Source organism: Tenrec ecaudatus, chromosome 11 (genome assembly GCF_050624435.1).
Source record: "Tenrec ecaudatus isolate mTenEca1 chromosome 11, mTenEca1.hap1, whole genome shotgun sequence".
In the NCBI taxonomy this organism is placed as follows: domain Eukaryota; kingdom Metazoa; phylum Chordata; class Mammalia; order Afrosoricida; family Tenrecidae; genus Tenrec; species Tenrec ecaudatus.
In genome coordinates this window covers 31,730,195-31,751,048 of record NC_134540.1, presented here as the reverse complement: position 1 = coordinate 31,751,048, position 20,854 = coordinate 31,730,195, and the positions used below count along the sequence as shown (strand labels likewise).

At 40.1% G+C, this 20,854-nt stretch overlaps 1 pseudogene; it reads left to right on the top strand.

The window, feature by feature from the left end:
* The first annotated feature begins 1,111 nt into the window (after positions 1 to 1,111).
* On the top strand, positions 1,112 to 19,665 carry LOC142461610 (uncharacterized; annotated as a pseudogene).
* The last annotated feature ends 1,189 nt before the right edge of the window (positions 19,666 to 20,854 follow it).

The following is a 20,854-nucleotide window of genomic DNA, read 5'->3' as shown; positions in this document are numbered from 1 at the left end:
CTGAAGTCAAAACAGGTGCATAAGCAAATGTGGTGAAGAAAGCTGATGGTGCCCAGCTATTAAAATATATAGCATCTGGGTCTTAAAGTTTTGAAGCTAAACAAGTGGCCATGTAGCAGGGAAGCAACAAAGCCCACATGGAAGAAGCACAACAGCTGTGTTATCACAGTGTCAAGTGGATAAGATATTAGGCATCAGAAGACCCCCCCCAAAAACAAATATATCAATGCAAATGATGGGGGTCAGAGTGGAGACTCAAAGCCCAGCTGTAGATAATTAGACATTCCCTCACAGAAGGGTCACAAGGAAAGAACAAGACAGCACAGCTCTTAAGTAACGCACAACTTTCCTCTAGTTCTTTAATGCTTCCTCCTCCCCACTATCATGACCTCAGTTCTACCTTGGTAATCCAGCTAGACCAGAGTGCGTACACTGGTACAGCTAAGGGCTACAGACACATGAAATTCAGGAGAGGTAAAATAAGGAATAGCAATCGGAGTAGTGAAATCATGAGGGGAAGGGGAAACTGGAGGAGAAGGAGAGAAACCGGAACTGACTACAATGACTCACAATCCATCCCCTAATCTCCAGGGTCGGGGGCAAACAACAATAACACGGATGAAGGGAGACAACGGGCACGTAAAATATGAAAATAATAATTAGTTATACTTTATCATGGGCTTATGAGGATGGGAGGGTGGGGGGGTAAATGGGGAGCTGATACCAAGGGCTCAAACAGAAAGAAAATATTTTGAAAATAATAAAGGCAAAATATGAATTAAGGTGCTAGGTACGATTGATGCACGGATTGTTATAAGAGCTGTAAGAGCCCCCAATAGAAAGATTTTTAAAAAGTCTGGGTGTAGCATCATTTCAGTTCACTTGATTAAGCACAATTGATAATTCTAAGTTTTCTGTTCTTGTTTCCCCTCTCATCTTACACCTTATTGGTATAGAGGCAATAACTGAGAGAAAATATTTGAATTTAATATTGCAATTTGAAGATGACTGCTAAAGGAGCAGCACAGACTCTTGCTCAATGTAGATATCATCCAAATGATATAAAATTAGTCCTATATGCATATATGCAAAACATCACAAATGAGTAATGATGAGTAATGAGCAAAAGAGTAAAGATGTCCTATTAATTCTCATTAATTGCCTGTTGGAAGAGAGGTAAGAGGGAATGAGTTTGCTTAGACTTAGAAAGTAAATCCGGTGATATTGTAACATTATATGAGGTTTCAGATGGGTATTCAAAGTCCTCTTGGACTGAGTGGTTCTACTTCCTTTGTCTATGGCATGCAATGAACTCTTTTGAAAGAGGCTGTGATATTGACAACCTGGGAGTTGGTGTATTACACAGCATAAGCTTCTGAACAGGCAAAGTACATGTGGAAGTATCAGCAATGTCTGGAATAGAAAACTGTTTCTTGGAATAGTGTACATCCAATTAGGAGATTAAGATCTGCTTTTCTATATCGATTAGGAAATGGAGGGAAATTCAATAGAAGGTTGGCACATCCATAGGGCAAAGTTGTACCATGGAAAATAATAGTTTACATCTCTGGATCCCCTTTGTTATCAAGTAGGAATGTGAAAATACTAATAATTGGGCCCTATCTCAGAATAAGTGAACAAAATCTTTTAGGCAGTGAGATAGTTTATTGTGCCAGCCTGGTTGATAAACATATGTGGGATTAATCGAAGGGTGGAGAGATAAATGGCTCAGAGGGCCTCTCCTTTCTTGTCTCTTGCTCTTTTGTCATTGGACCAGTGTGCGGCTGCCTTGCTTGTTCTGTGCCTCAATTTGCAAGCTACACTACCTGTGGGACACCTATCCTGTGGACTGTGTCACTGTAATTTGAGGTCCCTTTAAGACCTGCTTTGCCACACAATTGGAATTTACATCTCTTGAGCTGGGGACTGACTGTTGGTAACCTGGCGGCCCTCACGACTTGAAGGACTGCCAGTGTCTCACAACTCTCGCACAGGATTGAGTTGCACTGAGCCATTTGTACTGCTTTATAATTTAACTATTCATTTCTTGTATTATATATCTATTTATAATTTAACTGTTCATTTCTTGTGTTATATATCTATCTTTATAAATATATATATATATATTTACTGTTCATTTCTTGTGATATATATATATATATATATACATACATATACCAGATTGCTGATATATATAATTATCAGCAATCTGGTTTTATCTCTCTAGAGAACCGTGACTAATACAGACAGGGACTGAGGCATCTGTGTATAGTTTAAAATACCTCCAAGGTGATTATAATATGCAAAGAAGATTGAGGTCCACTAATTTAAATGATGAATTTTTCCATTTCAGAATCATTTGCTGGCAAGTAGCAACTCAATCACAATTTTATTATGAGCATTCAGCAAATTATCTTCAAAAGTAGTACTGCTGATGATGTGTCCAACTGTATGTGGACCTCTCCTGTAATGTAGACAAACATAGCTCATGTTTTAGATGTATGGCTTATTTTGTTCCATAAATATGGGGAAGATTTTTGTTCCATAAATATGGAGGAACAATTTGTATTTCAATCTTTCATGCACAAAGACAATAGAGTGCACTATTTAACATTGAACTGCACTAGGGTTTTGACAGTATAGTATGTTTACCTTTGAATGTGAAACTTTTCTGTTTGGTCATTTAATGCACTATATTATACTAGTATTTGAGCTTTTGGTAAATTTTAATAGCCAGCACTAAGGAATACAAAAATTAAAAAGAAAAAAAAGCCCTCTTAACAAGTTTTATCATGGCATGTATTCCATTCACTTGTAGTACTGACTGTGCACCCACCTTCAGAGGACAAACTGTGTAGTATTTCAATGTTGTTATAGCTATGTTCTGTGTCAACTGGGTTCTAGCTATGGGAAAGTACGGGTGGAGCTCCATCTCTCAGTCAGGACACAATCTAATGATGTCCCTATGGAGGTGCGGGCTATTTATGAGACATTGTGGGGAACTGCTTTCTTTCTTGCTCCTTGTCTCCTTCTTGTTTGCTTGCCAGCCCTGAGTAGTCAGCACCCTAACTGGTTGCTGCCCATCTGGAAACCATGAGACTCTGCACCCACCAACCTGTGGTCCCCCAGTTTCCCATTGTGCATTCCTGTGCCCTTGCAGGGGCTTCCTCTTGATACACAGTTCCTTCTTTTCTATGAATGTCAGTTGCCTTTTTCTCCTCTTTAAAACCCAGCCTACTGTATTACCAATATCATTTAAGTTATTTAATAATGTAAAAATTTACATATATTGGGTTGTAGGCATTAAAGTAAAAGCCAGATAGTTGATCATATGCCTCCATGTTACTTTGACAGTCCATTGATTTGTTTTTCATATGATCGAATAAACACGATTTTAAAATCACATTCTGATAAAAATACAAGGTGAATACAAGTAATGAACACTTCACACTGAAAAAGTACTATTTCCTGTTAAGAAGAGTGACCAGCAAGTATTATGACCTGTATCAAGACTTACAGAAAGTTAGTTCTTCACCTTACTGACAGTATACTCTCTATGTATGAGCCAAATTCACATACATAAACCTTTGGGCGACTATAATTTTAAAATAGTATCCTATCATATATCCCTATCATCATGGCATCAAAGAAAGTAAGAAACCAACAGAGGACTGTGGTAGCAACTTTTAAATGTCCATTATAATATAATATGAGCTACACATCTATACAAAATAGTTGCTCTTGAATCATTTAGAAAGCTTTGTCATTTTATGGTTCCATTCAAATTACAGCTGACCCACAAAGGTCGAAACCCGTACAGCAGCAGTGCAGAGTCATCCATTTTCGGGAAGGACTGTAAAACCCCCACATTGAAACAGACGGGGCTGCAATGGAGCCACCAACCCCCATTGTAAAGTCTCTTCCCTACGCTCCCACTTTCTGGAGCCTAGAGCGGGGCAAGCTTTCTTTTCACCAGTGCTCAAATATAATTTATTTATATCCAAGCCGCAGCTCTTCATTCCTGCTGACAATCTGGACTCTTTCAGAGGACCCTGGATTTGCCAAATGGTCACAGGAGTAGTTGCTGCTAACGTGCCTGTGCTGTCAGAGGCTGAGGAGACTGCTCTCCGATCAGAGCCAGGTCATTGGGAGCAGCCTTGGGGAGCAAGATACAGACAAATCGTCTTCCTTAAAAACGATCCTCAACTCTGGGTGCAAATACTACTTTATATTAAATTCACCAGATTAACTAGAACCTAGTTTTTCAAACTTCAGTAAAGGGGCTGAAACTTGCTAAGTGGATAGATGGTTACATTCCTCATTAGTCCTTGATTCTCTTCAAACGGTGTCTGAGCACGATTTAGTTGTGTTTTCCAAGAAAAATTAAGGTCTCTCAAACGTCCTGCTTTATTGGAATCTGGGTTCCACTTAGTTTTCCTTTTAGCACAGCTCCCTGGTTTAATGATACCTTTTGTTTTGACCGGGATGCATTCAAAATCTTCACAGTAAGGGATTGTTGCTTGAAAAACAATGAGAAGGGAATCTCCGGTTGGGAGGAGGTAGTTTCCAGACATGTACCCTTAGTTCAATGGAAGGGCTCCTATGGGTCATTCATCGGTACTGCAAGAGGAACGTATCACCTGTGTGAAACATCTACAGAATTGTTTCTAGGAAGCTTGATTGTTCTTTCTTTAAAAAAAGCTGTAAGGGCCACAGGGAAGGGATGGGCCACCAGGGGGCAGTAAAGCATCAACGAAACACACTATTCCTGTTCCTGTGGCTTCCTCATCCCCCCACTACCATGGCCCCAGTGCTGCCTCTCACTTCAGACTAGACAGGAACAGGCACGCAGGTATGGGAAGGGATGGGAGCTCATGGCACACAGAATCCAGGAACAAGGATGGGAATAGTGATAGCAGAAGTGTAGGGGGAAGGAACGGAGAAAGGGGGAACCGATCACAATGATGGACACATAACCATACACCCTCTACAGGGGGAAGATCAACAGAAAACATGGGGGAAGGGAGACAGCGGTTGGTGTGAGAGATGAAAATAATGACAATGTACAATCTATCAGGGGGTTATGAGGGTGGGGGTGTGTGGGGGGGGAATGCTGATACCAAGGGCTCGATACACAGTCAATGTCTAGAAAAGAATGAGGGCAATGTATGCACAAACATGCCTGATTCAATTGATGTATGGATTGTGGTAAGAGTTGTACAAGCCCCCAATAAAATGATTTAAAAAAGCAAACCAACAAACTGCAACAGACTTCTGGGGACAGGCATTTCACATCGATCGGTAGAAAAATGAATTGATTGGGGCAGAGTTTAAGGCAGCGTCAGTCATTGGCTATGTAGAAACAAATGATAGTTAAAGTATTTTTCATGGAGATAATAATGGCCTCAGGTAATTCATTGCCATTCCCAAGTTAACAAAGCCTTGAACAAAGAAGGGAGGTTGCTCGTTACACTTGAGTACCCATAAAGCGGCCCTGGAGTTTTTCTCCTGGAATCTAAAATAGAGAAACGGGTGAAGTGAAACTTGGAGGGATTTTCTCAATATTCTATACATTCAGATTTCTGAAGGCTATCTATTTTACATATTCAGAGATTTGTTGTCATTCTTAGAACAATATCTAGCTTGTTGACGGCCTTTAGAAGTCAGTTTTGGCTTTCGCTTTATCTATAGGGGACCATTTCATTTTTTGCATCCAGTAGCAGTAAATTGGTGGCAAGTAATAACAACAAAAATGGCATGGGTTTAGAAATCATTTAAACTAGATGATATGATCATCCTAATTTTCTTAAAATTAATATAGTACAATATAGTCAAGTATAGTCAGAGTAACTTAGGAAAAGAAAAACTGGATACTAAGTAGGAGTTAAATATATTCAGAAACAAATAATTCATCTAGTGTTTAAAAATACAAGCATAAAAGTATACTGTTTTCCAACTAACTCATTACAAACCAGACAAAAAATCACTTGTGTCTAATTGATTCGGCGCACAGTGACATTGTAAGACAGAGAATAACTGCCCTTCCAAGATTCCAAATCTTTATGGGAGTATAAAGGCTCATTTTTCTCCTGAACTCATTAGAGATATTTAAATTTTAATAAGTAAGCAAATCATTTTATTTTCTGGTGAAAAAATATGATAACATTCAGTCATTACATAGATTAAAATATTTTCCCTGAGCAACCAGCTTGTCTATTTTTTTTACTTGAACTCATAACAGACACCTGGGTTCTTCCTACAAATGCAGAATTCCTGGCATTACCTCCAGACTTGCTGAATTCGAATGGCCGTGTTAAACAGGGAGACAATTGTGCAGAGGAACATTCATATTTGAATCTTGGAAGTTAAACTTCTACCTTAATAAATCTAAAATTAAAAACAAAAAATAGTATCTAAAATGTCTGTGTTTACAATTGTCTAAGCATCGTTTAAAATTCCATGAACATGTTATCTATTAGTCGCTCCTGGAAGCCACTCTATAACAATTTTATTCTTACTGCTATTTTTTCTAAGTGACAAAGCGGTTCTAAAACAAAGCTTCAGTTAAGGTAGCTTGACCCCAGACTTTTCACAATTACCATGTGAGGAGAATGACCTACAACTAATAATTCTACCACTGAACCAACGCACTATTGCCCTCCAAGAAATCCTGATATCACATGCTCATTATAATTTTTATTATGGTGATATTTTGGTGAGATGTTTTATACTGGCCAGCCTAACTCAGCTGTCATTAATTAAATAAACTAAAAACAAACACACACTGCCATCGAGTCCATGCTAATTCACGGTGACCCTGTAGGTTTGCAAGCGGCTGACCATGCAGATCACAGCCCAGTCTGTCCCCACGACACCACTAGGACTCAATTTACAAATAGATTGTGAAAATCCATTCTCTATTTCCTATATGTAATGCTGGGTGAGGATTTGTCCTTTTCGTCTCTGCTGGAACAGGTCACTAACTTGCCTATCTATAGGCTAAAGCTACCAGTAAGCTCCTTGACACAATTTATACAGCAGATGTACACACGTTCTACGCTACATTACTGCTTTTTAACAATGCTGCCTGGATATTGCGCTCCTTTTATGCCTATTAAAATTCCTTTAAAATTTTTAATTAAAAAAAATGTCTACCTTGACAACTTCTTGTGAAAACTCCACAGTAAAAATGAATTGCTCCCTTCTGAAAGTCACACAATAAATACTTCGATTAAATTTATATCAGAAGCTTTCTTCCTGCGGTGTCTGAAGTTTTGGACAAGTGTGTGTTGATCTTCCCTCATCCATAAAAATGAGTTTTCTTTTACCTAGGCAAGGGTTTACTTCTTTGTTTTCCTTTTTTGGTAACTACCTTACAGAATCCACTACCTGGTGCAAAGCAGACAATTAGGCAATCCCTGGTGAGTGAATGAATTAATTGCATTGTCTTTCTCTCCTCTCTCTATTCTCCCCTCTTACATGAGTGTGAAGCATAAGATAAGGGGGATGCATTATAGGGCTGCAGCAATGTGCACTTGAAGGTAATATGTAGTGAAATACCTTCTTAGTATGTCAATTTGACATGTTGAAACATCGGAATATTTTAAAGAAAATTCTTCAACTTTTAGAAAAGTAATATGACTAAATGTTAATGATTACAGCATATTTAAATTATTAGCTGGTCAGGGAAGAGTGGCTAAGTCATAAATTTCCAACACTAAGAAATCACAGCCTATAAAATAGACACCAGCAGGACATTAGGGGAGAATATTTCTGAAAATAAATTCTAACCTCCATCAATGACAGAATGACAGATTTTTTGAATAGAAAAAGAGAAAAAGAAAGTAATATATTTTTACTTCAGTAAACATTTTTTCTATATGATATATGCATTTTGGGCCCAGAAAATCTGGTTTTAGTAATTATTCTGTCAGAATAGAAGATTGTCTTGCTTCTAGTCATGCTTATTTCAATTCTGAATGTTGAGCGTAATGTCCAACATCCGTCAAAAGGTGATCTGCAACTCACGTCGGGGCAACATCACTTCAGACTTTCTTACTCTCTTCTGAAGAACCCCAAGGGAAAGGAAGGACAAATGATGAGAACAGTAGCAGCATAAATACAAAAGTATTATTTATTAAGCATTCCACATAGCTTATTTACCCCACTTTCCCATTTTTTCTTTTACAGTCATAGTGAAAAGAAGTTTGCATTGTTATTTGTATTTTACAGGAGAAAAAATAAACCCTGAAGAACAAAAAACCAAGTGGCGTGCTAAGAATCATGCCAATAGTAAAGCATGGAGCTAGGATTCAAACTCAAGTCTGTCTGAAAGAAAAAAAAAACAACAACCAAAAAACAAGGGTATTAGCTATTGTATCCTTGTTCTGTTCCAAAAAAAAAAAAGCATAGTTATTTACTACAGTTTGTTTCATCATAGTTTTATTTACAAAGTTAATTTCCCCTGAATCTCAAGAACTATTATTGTTTTATATGTACCTGTGGTAGTTACATAATCTCCCTCAACCTGAGGGTATTAAGAGTGAAGGTGGGGGGGGGGGGTTAGTCTGCAAATCAGGTCACAGCCAGAGCCCTGAAGATGCATCCACCACCATTGGATCCACAGGACTTTCCACACACCTGCTTGTGATCTTTCAGCAGTTGACGCCATTGCATGTGCTGTGTGAGTCTGAAGAGGAATTCATGGGCTAATAGAGGACTTATGGGGTAATATTGAACTTATGGACTTGATCTGGACAGAGATAGGATGTTTTTCAATAGGTAATTTCTCTCTGATATAAAGCTCTTTCATATATATATGAAATTCTGAAACTGTTAGTGTTACTGTTTTATAAGTACCCATTAGTTTTCCCATTATATTTGGGGAAAAAATCAAAAGGGAGTGATAGATGCAGGGAATTTATCTTGTATTTTACTTTCTTCCAAGTACTTTACCAAAGAGAGCAATCAAAAGACTAAAATACATTTTAAGAAGATAAAAAAGCATTATGAACTTTGTGTTGAATATATGCACTTTTGATTTAGGTAACTGGAATTTTTGTTTCCCAGAATGCCCATTGTTGCAGAGTTTAGGGTAATTGTAGACCCCTTGTCAGGTGAGATTTGAAAGCCAGAAGTGAAATAATGTTCACCATATTCTTCACTCAGCAACTTAGACCCAAAGGTGAGGTCAGGTTGTGGCCCATGAGTGTCACTGGCTGAGGCAGGGTGCTTCCCGCCCGCACGGCTTGTCAGCCCATCTTCCCATGGCCACCACGGGAGGGGACCCAAAAGAAATACCACTGGCCATTTAACCAGTTCCTCAATGTAAGTCAAATCGGTATGACCATTACTCATCACTCATACTTTTTCAGAGTATTATTTACTAATTAAACAATGAATAATATGACATCTTAATGAAAATTGGTGAGAGTAAATACAAATTCATGGCAAAATCAGGAGTATTAAATTCACCAAGTAATAAAAGGCTGGTCAAGATAGGAGACTTAAACTAGTTGCAGACTTTTTCTAAACAATAGAGTTCTAGCTAATAATTGTGAAGGTAATGACAGAACAAAACAATTGTAATTTTATTACCTCTGGTGAAATAATTGTTTCTGGAAAAGATTATTAATTAGTGAATACATTTAGATAAAATATTACGGGGAAAGTTACGGTAGGCAGAAATTAGCTGTCATGCAAATTAATCTTCATATTGTTGAGGGAGGGAAAATGGAGACATATGTGCCCAGCTGCTTGACAGGGTTCATATGAAAAGCACAGGCGCATCCATGATGTGCCCGACAAAAAAGAGAGAGCATAAAGCTACTTAAGCCACGAGACCTAAATTCTAATTAGAAAATTTGGGAAATAGAACAGCACATAAAAAGGTATATTGAGGAGAAAAAAAGAAAAATCCAGAATCTGAGCCATTCTCCTGCACAAATGACACAAACTTTTAACCAAATAAATATCTTGGAAGATTCAATTATAGTCAAAACCCTTAAGGTTCACATTGTGTGAACCTTATTTGCTTATTGACTTAAGTAAGCAGACTTTACAAAGAAAAATGGGCTTGACAAAACTGACAAAATTTTAATCTGACCTAGAGAGTAAAGATTGTCCTTGAAGATATAATGATGATTAAGGTAATGTCTTAATGGTTTATTATACCATGTTACACTTTAGTAGTTATTATAAAAATTCTTGTTAAACAGACAAACCTATGAAGTAAAATACAAATAATTAAATCTTGTAGGTAGGTTTATTTTAGTTCAATATCTAGAGCAATGAACAAAAACTAGATGAATTTGCTTCAACAAAATATTGATGGCTTTAAATCTAGATGGTGGACATATGTACCTAGGCAAATTCAATATACTATTTTCTTCATTATTTATGTGCTAAAATGTTTTAATGTAAAAAAAACATTCTGAAATGCTGTGTATTAGTTTTAGCTCCAAATATAAAAGGGAAACCAGAAGACTACCCTGTATGGGATTATTAGTCATTACAAGTTTTTCCTTTTTTTGTGCAACTATTATTCTGTATTGTTGATAGGAATGAAATCTTTTTTTTTAACAATTTATTAGGGGCTCATACAACTCTTATCACAGTTCATGCATATAAGGCCGCTTAGAGAAGAGGTATACTCTAGCCCAGGTGGCGACGAAGCATGGTAGTAGGGCAGGAGGAAAGTCAAGGGAGAGGGAGGAAAGAACTAGGAGTCAAAGGGCATTTATGGAGGTCTAGACAAAGACATGTACATGCAAATATATATAGGAGGATGGGGAAATATAGCTATGTGTCTATATTTATAGGTTAAGTATTAAGGTGGCAGAAGGACCTTGGGCCTCTACTCAAACACTCCCTCAATGCATGAATACTTTCTTTTATTAAATTGGAACTCTATTATGCTCACTCTCCCGACACAACTGCTGGAGCCAAAGTGGGTGAACAAGTAAATGTGGTGAAGAAAGCTGATGGTGCCCGGCTATCAAAAGAGACAGTGTCTGGGGTCTTAAAGGCTTGAAGGTGAATAAGCGGCCATCTAGCTCAGAAGCAAAAAAGCCCACATGGAAGAAGCACACCGGCCAGTGCGATAACGAGGTGCCAAGGGACCAGTTATAAGGCATCATGCAAAAAAAAAAAGATACATGTGTGTATATGTATATATATATATGTATATCTATACCATATTAAATGATGGGGGAAGTGCAGAGTGGAGATCCAAGGCCCAAGTATTGGCCAATGGAGATCCCCTCATAGAGGGGTTTAGGAGAGGAGATGGGTTAATTAGGGTGCGAGGTAGTACCGATGAAGAACACAGCTTTCCCCCAGATCCTGGATGCTTTCTCCCCCCAAATACCATGATCCGAATTCTACCTTGCAGGGCTGGATAGGGCAGAGGCTGTACACTGGTACATATGAGGGCTGGAGGTACAGGGAATCCAGGGTGGATGATACCTTCAGGACCAAAGGTGTGAGGGGTGATGCTGGGAGAGTGGAGGGTGAGTGGGTTGGAAAGGGGGAACTGATTACAAGGATCCACATGTGACCTCTTCCCTGGGAGAGGGACAGCAGAGAAGGGGGGGAAGGGAGACTCCGGATAGGGCAAGATATGACAAAATAATGATGTATAAATTACCAAGGGCACATGAGGGAGGGGGGAAAGGGGAGGGAGGGGGGAAAAAAGTGGACCTGATGCAAAGGGCTTAAGCGGAGAGCAAATGCTTTGAGAACGATTGGGGCAGGGAATGTATGGATGTGCTTTATACAATTGATGTATGTATATGTATGGATTGTGATAAGAGTTGTATGAGTCCCTAATAAAATGTAAAAAAAGAAAAGAGGAGAAAAAAATGATTAGGGCAAAGACTGTACAGATGTGCATTACAAGTTTTATAAGAGGATGTGTAAACCTAAATTAGTATGAGTGGGTTGGACCAGAGACATTCAACAGAATAATTTACACTCCTATTTTTACAAAAAATGAAAAGGTTCCTTTTAAAATATAACTGTAGGAAGTTGGAAAATTATTTTAGTAAATTAAAATTTGAATGCTCACAATTTTATATCTCCAGCTGTAGATAGAGGTTGTTCATAAGTTCTGCCAAGTGGATTCCAACTAATACTGTCCTGAAGGCAACCGAACGCAACACTGCCTGGAACTGCACTGTTCTCACGCTCATGGTCAACTTCGAGGGTGTGGCTGTAGCCGCTCTTTCAGTGCAGCTCAGGGAGGGTTCCCCCTCCCCCACTCCCTTGCCATGTTCGATGTGCAGTTCCAGGGACAGGTCTCTCTTGATAACATGTCCAGAGTATGGGAGATGAAGTCTCATTGTTCTCATTTTTAAGAAGCATTTTGGATGAAATTCTTGCAAGGCAGATTTATTTATTCACAGTCTGGGTTTTTAAAAAACATTTTCCACCAGCGCCATAATTCAAATGCATCTATTCTTCGTTGGCTTTCCTTAGAAGACCTTATTCAACGGTCAACTTTCATGTACATATAAGTCGATTGAAAACACCCTGCCTTGGGTCAAGCACACCTCAATCTTCACAGTGACATCCTTGCTTTTCACCACTTTAAAGAGGTGCAGCAGATATGCCTAAGCCAAAAAGTCATTTGATTCATATTAAAAACAAAAGAAAAATCACTATCATGAAGTTGATTCCAATTCATAAAAACACTATAGGACAGAGTATAGATGCCTCCATATGTTTCCAAGGTTACAAATCTTTAAGAGGACTTAATGCAAAGGGCTTAAGTGGAGAGCAAATGCTTTGAAAATGATTAGGGCAAAGAATGTATGGATGTGCTTTATGTAATTGATGTATGTATATGTATGGATTGTGATAAGAATTGTATGAGTCCCTAAAAAAAGTTACAAAAAATAAATAAATGGCATATATCATAAAAAAAGTGGAATGTCTTCTCTTTATCCTGGAGCAGGCTAGTTCAAAGCTTCTGAGCTGCCTTTCCAAGCAATGCCACCGGGTCTCCAACTCAGGATACAAATAAAATGATGATATATGTATGCATCTATGAAATTAAATATGTATGATATATCATTCCTAATGTACATATCTGACTATTTAATATATGTCACACACATATAATAGGTTTACATATAACTCATTTGCACACTCCTATGTAAATCACTCACTCACTCACTGCCCTTGAGTCAATGATGACTCATAGCAACCCCTATGGGTTTCCAGGATTGTAACTGTGAACTGGAATAGAAAGACCAGGCTTTCTCCTTTGGAGTTGGTGGTGGTTATGAACTGCCTATCATGAGGAATAGCCATATATATGCTTGTGTGTATGCAAATATATGCAAAATGTTTATATATTTACCACATATGTGCGTACATGTTTACATTTGCAACATGCATGTGTGGACAAATATATGCAATATATGTTTACATATTCACCAGAAATGTGTTTACATGTTTACATTTGCAACGTGTGTGTGTGTGTGTGTGTGTGTGTGTGTGTGTGTGTGTGTGTGGTGTTGGCATTATCTGGTTTCATCACATCATTTCTGATCCATACCAAGCCCATGTAGAACAGAAGGAAGCACTGCCCAGGAGTGCACCATCCTATAATTGTTCCTGTGCATACAATTTAAATAACTAAATTCACTACAACCACAGAGAATGATTTATTGTGACTTTTCTAGCCAATGTCTCTCTCACCAAGCAACCTTTTACTGGCTTTTGTTAGGAAGGGGCTGGGGGGATACTGATAGGATTCACCTGTGAATAATTGTGAACAGGATTTCCTGGAGTAACATCCTGCCACATATAAAATGAGCCATCTGAGAAGCAAGAGGAGTGTGATAGACAGGTTCACTGTGCCAGCCTAGCCAATAGGAACATGTGGGATTAATAAGGTCACAGTTTGATTGGAGGGCAAAAAGATAACTAGCTCAGCAAGCACCGCTCTCTCTCTCTTGCTCTCTGGTGATTAGACTTTCAGGTGGCTGCTCGTTCTCTGCCTCAACTTGTGAGTTACAATACCTGTGGGCCCGCCAACCCATGGATCGATCGTGTTGCTAGAGCTTGAGGTTCCTTTGAGCTGCTTTGCCACGCTGCTGGTGTATACATCTCTTGAACTTGGGACTCTTGGATCCTGTTGTCTTGCTGACGGTTGATGACCTCCCTCCCCCCCATGCTGTTTGCTGCCTGTGGTCAGACTGCCTGCAAAGCTCTATAGAAGACACAGCTGTCTGCTCCCTTGACCTTGGACCCAGCAGCCCTTGAGAGTTGAAGGACTTCCAATATGTTAACTGTTCCACAAAAGTGAGTTGAACTGAGCCCTTTGTACTGCTGTTTGGACTAATTAGCTGTTATATTCCTTTGTATTGTATATATCCATCTCTGTCTCTACATTTACATCTACATCTATAATCACAAGGGTCCTGGTTTTGTTTCTCTAGAGAACCCTATCTAACACATTTGGTATTGAGTGGGGTTCTAGAGAAACAGGATCATAAATATGGGCTTCTCAAATTGGCTACCCCTAACGGCGTGGATAAGTCTGCCACTCTTACTAGAGTGGATGGTGTTAATCCCTGGTGTGACGTAGCAAAGCTAAGAGCCACAGTATCACCACCAGTAGATGATGTGCTGGCGAGAGGAGAGGCTCTGGGCGATTGTGCGTTTGATATTTTCGCAGTTTTTTTTTTCAGGATGAGAAGTATAGGGAAGCTGGTTGATTGATCCTCCTTACAATAGAAAATATAACCAATGAAAGAGATAATCTCAGGACTTCAGAAGCACGTCTAGGTGCCAAATAATAGACCTAAAAGTTCTGCATGTGCTACAAAGGAGAGGCTTCTCCCCTATAGTAATGGAGTTGACATTGCCGAAAACCAAATCCGGAGTCTCATCATATGAATAGCTGAATTACAGTGTCAGCTGAATTGCAGGTCTAGAAGTGTCTGATATTAAAGTAGGGGCATTAATCAGAAAGAGTTGGGACCCTGAAACATGGGATGGAAATCTTATGGGCTGATGATCCAGAAGAAGAGGATATTGAGCCCCTAGAGTTATTGAGACAAGCCAGTCAATAGATTCACCCCTCCCACCTGAGGGGATTAACCAACTATCAGTAAAACAACCCACATCTGAGCAGATTAACCAAACAGTTCAAGCTGAAATGCCAGGTGGGGCTGCATCTGTAGCATTGCCTGGGGGAGCAATTTTACAAGATATCGCTGAGAGCACCCAGGAAACACCCCTACCACTCATTATTTCCTCTAGACCTGTAACTAGAATTCAGTTTCAAAAAGTTCCTAAATGTGAATTCAGATGATGGCTCAGGAAGAAGTGCACTATACTCAAAGATCTGCTCGCGTTTCCTAGTAAGTACAAGCTGAAGCATGGGGAATAGCCCTGGATACTGGTGCATATTAGACCAGTCTGAGTTTCTTGATATGGGGACCCTAAGTATGGATTCATCCTTCAATGTCTCAGGAAGAGAGGTTAAGAGAGGATCTAATTATTTATTTGGTTGGTTCACTAAAGCACGGGCTATGAGATAACCTAGATTAGACCAACTTGAGGTACCTGACCTACCTTGGTACACTGTAGAACAGTAGTTCTCAACCTTTCTAATACTGTGACCCTTTAATACACTTCCTCATGTTGTGGTGACCCCCAACCATAAAATTATTTTCATTGCTATTTCATAACTGTAATTTTGCTACTGTTATGAATCATCATGTAAATATCTGATATGCAAGCTGCACTTTCATTGTTACAAAGGGAACATAATTAATGCATTGTGATTAATCACATAAACAAGATGTAATCATATATTTTCAATATTTATTTCTAATTACAAGTCAATGAAATTTTGTCTTGAAGCATGGTATAGCATGGGTAACAGTCTTCACGCTGTATACTACTTGTATGTGTGTGTATCTGCATGTGGACGGAGCCATCTGGAGAGAGGAGTGGAGTCTCGGTTCTTAAGACCATTGGTAAACACACATTTCTGATGGTCTTAGGTGACCCCTGTGAAAGGGTCTTTCAACCCCCAAAGGAGTTGAGACCCGCAGGTTGAGAACTGCTGATATAGAAGAAGTGATCCGACAGCTTAGGGAAATTGGTATTTGGAATGGATCTGTCAGAATAATACCATAGATCCAGAAAGGGAGCACCCCGAGGACTCACCTTTCACCACAAGCACAAGGAACAAGCCTGTGAAGTGGGCCCAGCATCTCTGATGACTCCCAGCATTGCTGTTTTCTGTGCACCAGGACTGACAGTGGGAACTGTAAACTCCGTAAACTATGACATTCGCCCACAATGGGGCTGACGGAACCCTGCGGTTGTAGAGGGCAGGTGTCGGCATGGAATCAACAGAGACATGGCTTTCATAATGGACAGGAAGGTTTCCGTAGTAATCAAAGCAACCTGTCTCCTTTGGAATTATGGTCTTGGCTACTTAGCCAGGGTGTCCTTAGGAGTGAAATATATGGGAAACCTACTAAATATGTATGTGATCTATACAGGCAGAAGAATGCTAGGTCAGGTGAACAGCTGGATAGAGAATCATAACCGCTCAATCAATTCCCAAACCTGAGCCAGTGTACAGACCCTCAACTCCTTGAATGAGGCAAAGGTCAGGCCCCTTTGAAGAAGGATCCTGCTACATCACTATAGCTTTATACCATTAATCTTCTAGGCTTCCACAAAGGGACCTGCGGTCTTTCACAAGAGTGACTGTTCATTGGGGGTGTGATAGTTACATAATGTGTTGTCAATTTGGGACTTGAGACATTTCAGAGTGGGAGGGTGGGGTCTAGTCTGTCAGTCAGATCATAGCCAATGAGGACTTGGTGTGGGCATGGCTTTCTCCTGAGAATTCTGGGAAATCTGATTTTCTAATTCCTTGGAGGCAGGAGACATTGCTCTCTTGGTTCACTCCCCAGAACTACTCTAGTGCCCTGAACTTGAGAAGCAAAAGTCACGTAGAGACCCCTGCCAGCATTGAGATTCTTAGAATGACACTAGATCCAAAGACTTTCTACCCACTGGCCTGTGGTCATCTTGGATTCGGCATCATTGCATGTGTTCCTTGAGTCTGAAAAGGACTTTATAGATAGGTGTTAGACAGATGAGATAATATCAGTTGTAGGGAATTGGACTGGACTAGGTTGGGATGTTTTCTTAATGTGCCCTTTATATATATAAAACTCTTTTATACACAGATGAGTATCCCTGGATGTGTTTCTCTAGTCTACCAAGACTAACATAAGGGGAAAGGAAAGAATCAAACTTCAGGGATTACTGGACACTGGCTCTGAATTAACACTAATTCCAGGAGACCCAAACGTTTCAAAGGCCTGCCAATCAAAGTGGAAGCATATGGAGGTCAATTTATCAATGGAGTTTAGCTAGATATACCTCACCACGGGTCCAGTGGCCCCCGAACCCATCCTGTGGTTATTTTCCCAGTTCCCAAATGCATCATGGGTATAGACATACTTAGTAACTGGAAGAACCGCCACATAGGATCCTGGAATGTGGAATACGAGCTATTATAGTAGGAAAGACCAAGGTAGACACCATTAGAACTGCTATTGCCTAAGAAAATAGTAAACACAAAGCAATACTGCATTCCTGGTGGGATTGCAGATTAGAGCTACCAACAAAGACTTGAAGGATGCAGGGGTGGTGATTCGTACCACATCCCCATTTAACTCACCTATTTGGTCTGTGGGAAAAAAAAGATGGATCCCGGAGAATAGCAGTGGATTATCATAAATTTAACCAGGTGGTGACAATTGTAGCTGCAATTCCAGATTAAATTTCATTGCTTGAGCCAATTAATGCTTCTGAGACTTGGCGTTCAGCTATTGATCTGGCCAAAGCTTTCTTCTTAATACCAGTCTCTAAGGACTTCCAGAAGAAGTTTGCCTACCGCTGGCAGGGGCAACACTACAGTTGTACAACTCTCCCCCAGGGGTACATCAACTCTTCTGTCCTGTACCATAATTTAGTCCGCAGGGACCCTGACCACCTGTCTCTTGCACAAAATGTCACGCAAGTCTAGTATATTGATGGCATCATGCTGATTGGTCCCATTAAGGAGGATGTATCAAAGACTCTAGATTCATTGGTACAACACCTGTGTGAAAGAGGTTGGGAAATCAGCCCAACAAAGATTCAGGCGTCCTCCACTCAGTAAAATTCTAGGAGTACAGTGGTGTGGAGCATGTCTATACTTTCCTACTAAAGTCAAGGATAAGCTATTACATCTGATTCTTCTCCTACCCTCCCACCTCAAAACAAGTAAACAGGAGGCACAATGCCTACTGGGCCTCTTCGGATTTTGAAGGCAGCATCTCCCTCATTTGGGTGTTCTACTTTAACCTATTTAGTAAGTGACATGAAAGGCCTCCAATGTTGAGTGGGGCCCAGAAAAACTAAAGTCTCTTCAACAGGTACAGACTGCCATGAAAACTGCTTTGCCACTGGGACTGTATGATCCAGCTGACCCAATGGTGCTAGGGGTGTCAGTTGTAGATAGAGATGCAATATGGAATATTTGGCAGGCCCCTATTGGTGAATCACAGTACAGACAATTACTCCCCGTTTGAAAACAGCTGTTGGCCTGTTACTAAGCCGTAGTGGAGACTGGATGCCTCACCACAGGCCACTAAGTCATCATGAGGTCTGAGCTACCCACCATGAACTTGGAATTGTCTGACACAAAGAGTCATAAAGTTGGTCATACACAGCAACACTCCACTGTTAACTGAAAGTGGTTTATACAAAATTTAGCAGGACCTAAAGGTACAAGTAAGCTGCATGAAGAAGTGGCCCAAATGCCCACAGTCTCCACTCCTCTCACAGTACCTTCCTTCTCCCAGTCTGTCTCTATTGCCGCCTGGGGAATTCCTTATGATAATTTAACTGAAGAACAGAAAAGCCATGCTTGGTCTATGGATGGCTCTGCATGATATGCAGGTGCCACTCATAAATGGACAGCAGCAGCACTACAGCCTCTTTCCGGGATCTCCCTCAAGGACAGTAGTGAAGGGAAATCCTCCCAATAAACAGAACACTTAACAGTGCACCTGATTGTCCAGTTTTCCTGGAAGGAGAAATGGCAAAATGTGAGATTGTACAATGATTCATGGGTTGTGGTGAATGGCTTGGCTGGATAGTCATGAAATTGGAAGGGACATGATTGGAAAATTGGTGACAAGGAGGTGTGGGAAAGAGGTATGTGGACAGACTCTCTGAATAAGCCAATAAAGTAAAGATAATCATGTTTCATGTGATGTGAACACTCACCAAGGGGTTACTCTGAAGAGAAGAACTTTAACACTCAAGAGAATAAGATGACACGCACTGCAGGACTGGTCCTCCTCTTTCCTCCGCCACTCCTGTCATTGACCCATGGACACAAGAACAAAGTGGACATGGTGACAGGGATGGAGGTTATGTATGGGCACAGCAACATGGATTTCCAAGACTGACTTGCCCACTGCCACTGCCGAGTGCCCCATCTGCCAGCAGCAGAAGCCAACATTGAGTCTAAGATATGGGACCATTCCTCAGGGATATCAACTGGCAACCTGGTGGCAGATTGATTATATAGGGCCACTTCTGTCATGGAAGGGACAGAGTTCGTTCTGACTGAAAGTTACACTCAGGAACTTGCAGGGGCAATTGGACCCTTTCCTGTGACTTGGTTTTTGGCTGTTCCATGGAGAAGGAAATGTGTGTTATTCTGTCCTTTCCCTTCCTTTGTGCCCGAGGGGTGTATGTGGCGGCCTGTCTGCACTTCTCTTTTGTGTAAGGTCCCAGTCCGTTTTATTCCATTTATCACCTCTTCTCGCCTTGCCAGTTTCTGATTAGCTAACGGGATCAGGAAACACAAGTCCATTTTGTCACCAGAAGCACAGTACCCAGGATCCCTGAATACAAGAGATATTTCTGTCATATTTTATTATATCATGAAAAAGCACCGTCGAAACTTATCACAGGAAACCATCTTCAATAACTTTTGTAGTTAAAACCAAGATATCTGAGCTTTGTTAACAAGGGTGCACTCACAGAGAATATGACTCCTTGCCCTTTATCAAGAGCAGCCCTGTGGGGCAGTCAGTAAAGTTACTCAGCCAACAACTGAAAAGCAACTTCCTGAACCCACCAGCCACTTCATGAGAGGAAGATTTGGCATTGGGTTCGGTCATGATTACAGCCTTGGGTGCACTGTGGGGCCATTCTGTGTTCTGTTCTGTCCTATACGGTCACTGTGAGTTGACATCGACCTACAGGTAATGGGATTCTGATTTTGTCCTGTGACTGCAAGATGAGAGCAAGTAGCTTGTCTGATTAGAACATATTTCTTAAGTATTAGAAGCGTTTCATGCATATCCAATAAGCCTCGGGTCCAAGACAGATAGGTGGTTTCAGGTTACGAATATTTTGTGTATAGATTCTCATGTTCTAAGTGTCTACATTCTGCATATATATAGACTTAGAAGTGGTTTCATGCTAACCCTTGAATCTCCCCTTACCTTTCGGGAACACAGGGCTTTCCTTATATGAGGGACTTTGGATAATTAGCTAGTTGGATGCCAGAGTTGGAATCTGAAGCGACTGGATAAATGATATCATTAAATTTGTCTTTAGATTGTTTCTCTTCATAATCTACTTAAAAGTAACACTGTATTTGCTCCAGGATATTTTTTTAGTCTTGCAGTTGTGTCTGTGTGTTTTAAAGTGACTGCTTTGTAACTAAAGAAACTGCTGGGTTCACTTCCACATAGAATGCTCATAAAATATTGAAAGACTTCAACAATTTTAAATCACTCTATAT